This window comes from Miscanthus floridulus, chromosome 5, assembly GCF_019320115.1.
Source record: "Miscanthus floridulus cultivar M001 chromosome 5, ASM1932011v1, whole genome shotgun sequence".
In the NCBI taxonomy this organism is placed as follows: domain Eukaryota; kingdom Viridiplantae; phylum Streptophyta; class Magnoliopsida; order Poales; family Poaceae; genus Miscanthus; species Miscanthus floridulus.
In genome coordinates, this window is record NC_089584.1 from 10,771,144 (window position 1) to 10,780,123 (window position 8,980).

Sequence of the window (8,980 nt, forward strand, 5' to 3'; positions counted from 1 at the left end):
AATTTGGATGGGCACACCCTTGACATTTAGCCTTTGGATCATCTTCTCCACCTTATTGATAAGTTTGATTGATTCTTCATCAAGGTCAGAGGTGGAGGAGGAAGATTGATCATCATCACTTTAATCATCATCATCATCTTGTTCTTCTTCAATTGAGGAGCTTGAGCTTGATCTTGTCTCAACTTGCTTGCCCTTCATCTTCTTTTTCTCGCTACATGCGAGAGCTTTGCCTTTGCTTGATGAAGAGGCTTCTTTTTGACCCATCTTGCAGTGACATTTCAAATGCCACTATCTTACCAATGACTATAGCCAGGGTCACGGTACTCAAGTCCTCCATGTTGTGAAGGGTGGTGATGATGCTTGCATATTTCTTTTGTAGTAGCATGGAGATGATCTTCCTCATGATATCCGTATCATCTAGTTTTGTTGATCCTATTGAATGGAGCTCATTGATAATTAGATTCAAACAAGAATACATATCACAAACAAGCTCATCATCATTCATTGTAAAGGAATTATAATTTTGTTTAACTAGGACAATGTTTTTGCTCACGGACATTAGATGTGCCGTCATGGAGCTCTTGAAATTTTAACCAAATTTCATGTGTCGTATTTAAAGTAAACACTTGGTTAAACACATCCTTGCTAAATGATTCAAACAAGCAATTTTTAGCTCTAGCATTGAAATGAATTTCCTTTTCTTCACTTTTAGTGGGTTTATTCGGGATTCTTAATGGGTTTTATCCTGTCACAAGTGACTCTCCAAACACCCAAATCAACCACCTCAAGGTGGCAAGCCATTCTACCTTTATAATAAGGGAAGTAAGTGCCGTTAAAGTGCAGAGGCCTAGAGATATCCATCCCAACAACTCTTAATAGCGTCGGCTCAACGACGGTTAAACCAAAGGTCCAAATTTGAGCCAACCTAGCTCTAATACCAATTGAAGAGGATCATGACGCCTAAGAGGAGGGTGAATTAGGTGACTTAAATTTCTACTTCTAAACTATGACCTCTTTTTCTAACCTTAGCAAAACTTATGTAAAAATAAACTATCTAAATGTGCAACTACGGTTTTGCTAGTATGTTGCTATCTCTACCACAAAAAGGAGTAATACAAACAATGTAAATACGGAAGCTAAAGAGCAAGGTAGAGATATGCAAACTCCTATCGATGACTCCGGTATTTTTACCAAGGTATCGAGAAGCGCGCAAACTTTCCCCTAGTCCTCGTTGGAGCCCCTTGCAAGGAATCCCTCACAAGGGTCAAGCTCCCTGGTCGGGTACCTCCATGGATAGCCTCGGGCCTTCCCCACACGCAAGTGGGTCTCTGACGTGCTTTCCGACAAGCCTCTTCTAGATGCTCCCCGCTGTCTTCACTATCAAGCTTCCGGCCGAAACTCCATGGGCCTTGTTCCCTCCGGTACACGGTGGTGGCCACACCACAAACGCAGTTGGTGTGATCTCAGCAAGACTATAAGCCCCTCTGATGTACAACAATGGTGTGCGCAAGCACTGAGTGGTAAGAGGTATTTAAACCTCACTAAATACTAGGCCTAAACCTAGAGCAAGTGCATAAGCGATGGTCTAATCAATCTAAGCACTTCGCAAAGCACCTACGCTAATCACCTAGTAAATCACTAAGCACTATGCATATGGAGATCATAAAAATGGTGTGTCAACACCCTTGGTATATTTACTTGGCTCTACTTCCTTCAAATGGCCGGTTGGGGGTCTATTTATAAGCCCCACTGAGAAAGTAGCCGCTGGGGACGAAATCCCACTTTTATGCTACTGACTGGACGCGCAGGTCATCCTGATCAGACGCATCCGGTCATCCTGACTGTTAGAGCCATGATCAACTGATCGGACACTGCCAGCGTCCGGTCACATGCCACCGAACGTGTCTAGTCGCAATTTCGTCACTTTGGAACCTCTCTATACTCGATCGAATGTTGTAGTCCTACGTCTGGTCGATTTGCCGCCAGCGTCCAGTTAGTACTAGATGTGTTGCCGGTGATGATGAACAGTACTATTGGTGCGTCCGATCACTTTACTGTTCAGCGTCCGGTCGCTGTTGTTGACGCCTTTTGTTGCTGAGCCTCTTGATCGGAGCGTCCAGTTGCTATACACCATCGTCCGGTCACCTCTATGAGCTCATTTCTTTGCAATCTTGCATCCGGTTTGGTTTCTATCTTCATACTTGGACTTTGATTGATATCTTGGGTCTTCTCTTGTGCTTCTAAGGTCTTGCTTAAGGTGTTGATCGTGGGATCATCACATCACCTTCGTCCAAGTCACGTCTTGCACCCTATTGAACTACAAAACAATCACTTGCAAATGTATTAGTCTAATTTGGTTGTGTTGGTCATCAAACACCAAAATCTAAAGTAAATGGGCCTAGGGTCTATTTTCCTTACAACCACCACGCCGCTACCACCACCTGTGCAAAAAAAAGAGGGAGAGGGAGGGAGATGGGGGGTTGGGATAGGGCCATGGCCGGTCGGCGGTGGCACTCGACCTTACAGCCAACACTTGGAAGTTCGAGCCAAGCTCACGTGGGGGTGGCTCTCTGTAGACGACAGCGACACGGAGGGGTTAGGGACGCAGGGTGGGGCCGGGTCATGCGCTGGCGACGCGAGCAAGGCGATGGGTAGCGTTGCTCTACAACCTACAGATGGCGGTGGCATGGGCACACCTGGTGGAGGCACTGGCAGAGCTGGAGCGGGCACAGGCACACACCGCCAAGCTGCAATGGTGCCTCGAGAATGCCTATGGCATGCACCTCCGCCTCGTCCAGGAAGCCCACGGCCAGATCCTCAAGATCCACATGCGCCTCGACAAGAAACAGGATCCTTGAGAGGGAGGAGAGGGAGTGGCACCGGGAGAGGGAGGGGAGGGGTCGGTGCGGGGAGAGGAATGAGAGGGGATTGCGCCGAGAGAGGGAGGGGAGGGGGCAGCGGCGGTGGGAGAGGGAGGGGCACCGGTGGGAGATGGAGGGAGGGCAGGGGCGGCGGTGTGGGAGAGGAAGGGGCGGCGTTGGGAGAGAGAGGGAGGGGAGGGGGCGGCGGCACCGGGAGAGGGAGGGGGCCATGGGAGGGAGGGGCGACGACCAGGCGAGTTTATAAGGTTACGAGTTTATCGAGTGTCGGATCAAGACACTCGATAAAGCCACATCTTTGTCGAGTGCCAAATCAGGGGCACTCGGCAAACCCATTTTTTATTTTCTTTCTTTTCCTTCTTTTTCATAACGTGTTTTTTTCTAAATTTCTAAACACGTTTTGTTTTTTTATTTTCAAAATCTAAACTACTGTGCGTGCGTGGGGCCGGGTGAGGGGGTTTGCCGAGTGTCCTAGGTCCGACACTCGGCAAACGTCAGATTTGCCGAGTGCCAGATAATGGGCACTTGGCAAATCTTTTTTTCATTTTTCTTCTTCTCCTTCTTTTCCAGGACATGGTTTTCTCAATTTGTTCCCATGTACTTTGAAAATACCTTGTCAAATTGACTTAACAATATATATTTGATTTTTCTAGGAATATTATTCCATTATTTTATGCAGTTACAGCTCAAATTTAATTTATATCAATTAAAATTTTAATATTTATACTTAATAAATTAAAATTATCAAACAGATCCAAAAAATTACCAAAATTTCACATGAATAATCTATGTTCTCGATTGCCTATACAAAAAGTTTTGAAGCCAAACCCTAATTCGACTGTCACTTTGACTCCAAAATCTTACCGAATCCTTCTCAACGCTACGATTCTTCTTCTGAGATGCTTCGATTTGTAAACATCGTACGTGACAAATTGTACGAAACCCTATCAATTTTTTACCACAGCCTATCACATAATGACAAATCTCATGATTTTCAGGCTTCAGTTTGCTTTTTTTAGAATTTAAAAACCATTCGGCCACACGTTTGTGGTCGTGTTTCCTGAACAAGATATTCGAAATTTCTTTTCATTTCCCGGGTAAGGCCTCACACTAGGCTCAATAACATGAATATCATTTTCTACTCATTTTGTTCTAATATTTGAATTACTTGCGGTTCAAATTTGACTTATACGAAAAAAAATCCTTGAAATGCAATAAATTAATTAAATATAGCAAATAGATCCACAAATATACCAAATTTTAACTTGGAATACCACATGTTGTATGTGGAGAGGAGAAAAAGTTTCAAAGTCAGGAATGAGAAAAAAATGAAATTATTTGCCGAGTGCCAAATAATTACACTCGGCAAAAGTATTTCTTTGCCGAGTGCCAGACAATTACACTCGGTAAACATATTTCTTTACCGAGTGCGTAGTTTTGCCAAGTGTTTTTTTCTAGTTTGCCTAGTGTTGAACTTTGTCGAGTATTTTTTTTTACCTCGTTTGTCAAGTGCAATTATTTTGCTGAATGTTTTTTTGCAGCACTCGACAAAGAGCTTGTTTATCGAGTGTCCGATAGAATGCACTCGGCAAACCCTCTTGTAGTCGGCTTACCTATTGATTCCAGTAGTGGAGGTTATCTCATCTGACAAGCCTCCAAGTAATCTCACGGACAAGAGATCCTTCATGCAGCGGTGCATCCGCTGATTCCTTAGGCACCGCCACACGGACAACTATTGCATCCACGTCCTAACCAAACACTACCGCATGCGAGATATTCATTCATGTGGTGTTCCATCGGAGTTGAAATACATGTACTACAAGATGAGACTCTTAAAGAATTTAGGAACTACTAGATATTATGCGAGATATATATTCATGCATGTGGTGTTCCATCGGAGTTGGAGTATAGGTACTACGAGATGAGACTCTTAAAGAATCTAGGAACTACTATATATTGATTTTCCTAAGGTTTCTGTACTCTAGCCCGGCTCTAGGTACACATAGTTTATTTCATCTGATCAATTTTCTCAAATATGTGCCTACTGCAGCATTGCTATGGGAGGAGGGGGTGGTCTTATCATTGATGGTGTACATGGGATGGAATTTAGTAGTTATACAAATATTCTAAAATAAGCCATCATATTTTAGTATCTATTTTGAGTTTCATTTTTCTAAATGCTCCGTTCAGGTTTTACTAACTTTCCTTTAGAGAGACTTTAGCTTATACTAAAATTTGGTTAATGTTGATGCTTATGCTGTAATATTGTGAGAGAAAAGCATTACTTGTTTGCTGAAAAGTATGACTGAAGTAATACAGCAAAACAGAGCTTTAAATTCCCACAAAGCATGGAAAATCACCTAGTTTTGTATATGTTTTGTGTTGTGAGGAATGCACGAAGAACAGATTGCATGTGAGACGAAGCTGTCCAGGAAGGACGCGAGTCATGTGGTCATACTGGACGACACCACACCAAGCGTCATAGCAGCTGTTCCTTGGTTCAGGAGCGCGCTAGCTGCCAAATAAAGCCGCGCCGCGCGCCGTGCACCGTGTGCTGTGGAGGTGCTCCTGCAAATCACCGCACGTTCGTTTTGGTTTATTCGCTCATATCTGACTTATAATCTATGATTTGAACAGTATTTTTCTTTTACACCAAACCAGCCAGCAAGTACTTTCAGTCATGGCTTATAAGCCAATTCAGCCGAAACGAACGGGACTACGTTTCTTCCGTCCCATAATAAATAAGCATGTAGAAATTTGATGGTTATCTCTTAAATTTGATGGTTATCGTTGGCACGCACCCATAATTAGCTTCCATATTAAGAGACAATATTGTGCATAATATTATTTTTAATACAAAATTTAAACCATATAATGTTGTTTATGACCGAGTGAGTAGTTTTTTTTATATGCATTCAAGTATATGCTATGGTTAAATCTATGTATATCTAGAAACGCCAAAATAATTTAGAATTTAATTTGGGATTGAGGAAATAACAACCATAGAATTTATATGCAAAATTTAGTTTTTTACATGCTAGCTTTTGAAAGTTTTATTATTCATTAAAGCTGGATTAGACAAGCTAAGTTGAGAGGTTGTTTGGATTCACACACTGTAAAAAATGAGCTAGACTGATCTGTTCAGGAAAACTATCATAAATGCCCTCAAAATCTTTGTATTGGGTGGTCAAAAAGCGAGAGGTAGAGTCGTGAAGTTGGATCCACAAGCTGGTTTCTTCAGCTTGCTGGATTATGAAATCTGAAGACTCTCAGATTATAAAAAGTGGCTAGAAGTTACTGTAGATCCGTTTGGATCCCCATACCCCGCCAAGAGGCCTCCCAGTACCACACAAGGCCACAGGGGACGAGACGATCAACCAGTAGAAGCGTCCGGTTCAGCTTCAGCCTGCTGCATGCATGGATCTCCGATTCTTAATTATGCGAGCTTCTGGGAGACTACTGCATTCAGCTTCTTTGTCGAGTGTCCTCAGACACTCGGCAAAGACCGATATATTGCCGAGTGAGTGTTATACTTGGTAAAGAGCGCTCAGTAAACAGTTTATCGGCAAAGACCTTTTTGTCGAGTGCACTTTATCGGGCACTCGGCAAAGCCTTTGCCGAGTGCTAATCTGACACTCGACAAAGAAAAGTTGCCGTGACGGCGAGCGCCACCGTGACGGCGGCTTTGCCGAGTGTCAAGGTCAAGCACTCGGCAAAGGTTGCCGCTTTGCCGAGCATCGTTGACTCAGACACTCGGCAAAGGTGGGCCACTGTGCTGAGTGCCACCAGTAAGACACTCGGTAAAGGTAGCCTATTTGCTGAGTGTCCTGTCAAGACACTCGGCAAACAGGCGACCTTTGCCGAGTGCCTGGCCCATGGCACTCGGCAAATCTGTGATGTTTGCCGAGTGCAATGGCCTTTGCACTCAGCAAAGTATGTTCTCAGGTAGTCACTTTGCCGAGTGTCATGGCCATTGCACTCGACAAAGTAACTGAAAACAACCTTTTTATTTGTTTTTTACATCCTATCCAAACAAACAGAAGATATATATAACAAACATCACCAACATCACATATATATCATCAACAACACATATATATCATCAACACCACATATATATCACAAACGTCATATGTCTCATAATATATCACAAATAAGTTCACAAGTAATCCAAGTGTTCTATCATTTACAACCACAATTGCAAATAAAAGTACCATTAACAACCACAAGTATCATCACCAAGATGGCCAATGAGACTGATTTGGTGAAAGATTCGTTGAAGCATGAGGATTGTTCAATGCCTGCCGATTGATTCTGCACAAAGAAGAGATTTCATGTGTGAGACAAGATAAATATATACCATACATGAATAAAACTTTCATACTCCACTAGGTTTGACCGTAAGCATTAACATACAAACTAAAATATTTATATTCACAGGAGTAGAATAGTGAGGAGGTGGAGGTGGAGGTGGAGCGAATAGCGAAGGTGGCGGAACTACACTCATAGCGGTGCCAAGACTTTGCATGTACTGAAGAATCTCCGCCATCCTCCGTTGCTCAGCCTCCCGCTCGGCCTCCACCCTCTCCATCTTCGCCTGCATCTGCTCCCGTATCCTCCTCTCTTGTTCTAGCTGGGCCTACAACATATTCACCTCAATGTTACAATAATGTAAAGGAAAGGTATGAAAAAACCAATGAACGACGAATAAACCAGGAATAACCTCGAGTGCCTCCACCCGATGGTGTGAAGTGTCTTGCCGAGGTCGTATGGCTGGGCTCGTGCTCGTGCTGCTTGCTGAGGCGACGCGGTGCAGGCAGACCCGCAGCGGCGAGGAAGACAATTGGGGTCATCGAGGTACTCCGGCTCCGCTCCGACGGACTCTTCTCTGCAAAAAAAGAAACATAAAACTATCAATATAAAATTTTCGGCAGCACCTCCCTTGCACGGTGAGGTTTCCAAAACCTGCAAGAAAACCAACGGCACGATGGCCGACATGCACATATATATGAATTGCACGATGGTCGACTATGCACAAGATTATATCCAACCACATATATATAACAATGTCACAACCACTTCTACGACTCCTATGACTATCCACCACTGCTACTCTACCACTACTACTACTACCGCAACTACTCGTAATACTACAACAACGACAACAGTAGGGCATACCTAGTGGACGTCGTAGGACGGCGGTGGTGAAGGAGCCAGGGCGCCGGTGGACAAGGCGATGGCTAGGGAAGCGTCGGGGACGTGGCAATGGCGGCCGGGGCGCCTCTCCTCCTCCTCCTTCCTTCCTTCCTCCTTCTTCCTTCTCCTCCTTCTCTTCCTCCTTCCTCCTTCTTCCTCCTCTCCTCCTCTCTTTCTCCTCCTCCTCCAGCGGCGCGACTTGGGGGGCGACGCGGGCGCGGGCGGGGGCGGCGGCAGGCGCTGGCGCGGTCAGCTGCCTACGTGCGTGTGTGCGTGTGTGCGGTGTGTGTGGGCCGGCAGGGCCGGCGGGGTTAAATCCCCCTTTGCCGAGTGCCCCCGATCTGGCACTCGGTAAAATATTTTTAAATTTTTTTAATTCTCTACCGAGTGCCACATGACCCAGCACTCAGGCAAAGAGAGTTTTTTAAAAAAAATTCTTTGCCGGGTGCCCCCGATCTAGGCACTCGACAAAGTTTTTTTTAATTTTTTAAAATTCTTTGCTGAGTGCCACCCGGCCTGGCACTCGACAAAGAGGGTTTTTTTTAATTTTTGTTAAAATTCTTTGTCGAGTGTCAGCCGTCCTAACAGTCGGCAAAGAGGCTCCTTTGCCGAGCGCCAAACGCAGACACTCGGTAAATTATTTTTATTTTTATTTTCTTCCTGCCCCCAAACTTTTTCTATAGTCCTCATACAATACCTAGTACTCTATGTTCCAATATAACACATTTCTCAGACTTTTTCTATATTTCTTTAATTTATTTTATTTAATTGAATTTTCTTGGATAATTCAAATTATAACTGCTGGTCATTCGAATAATGAAAAAAATGAATGGGAAAATGATATTCATGTTATTTAGTATAATGTGAGGCCGTATCCAGGAATAGACGACCAATTTCGAACATCT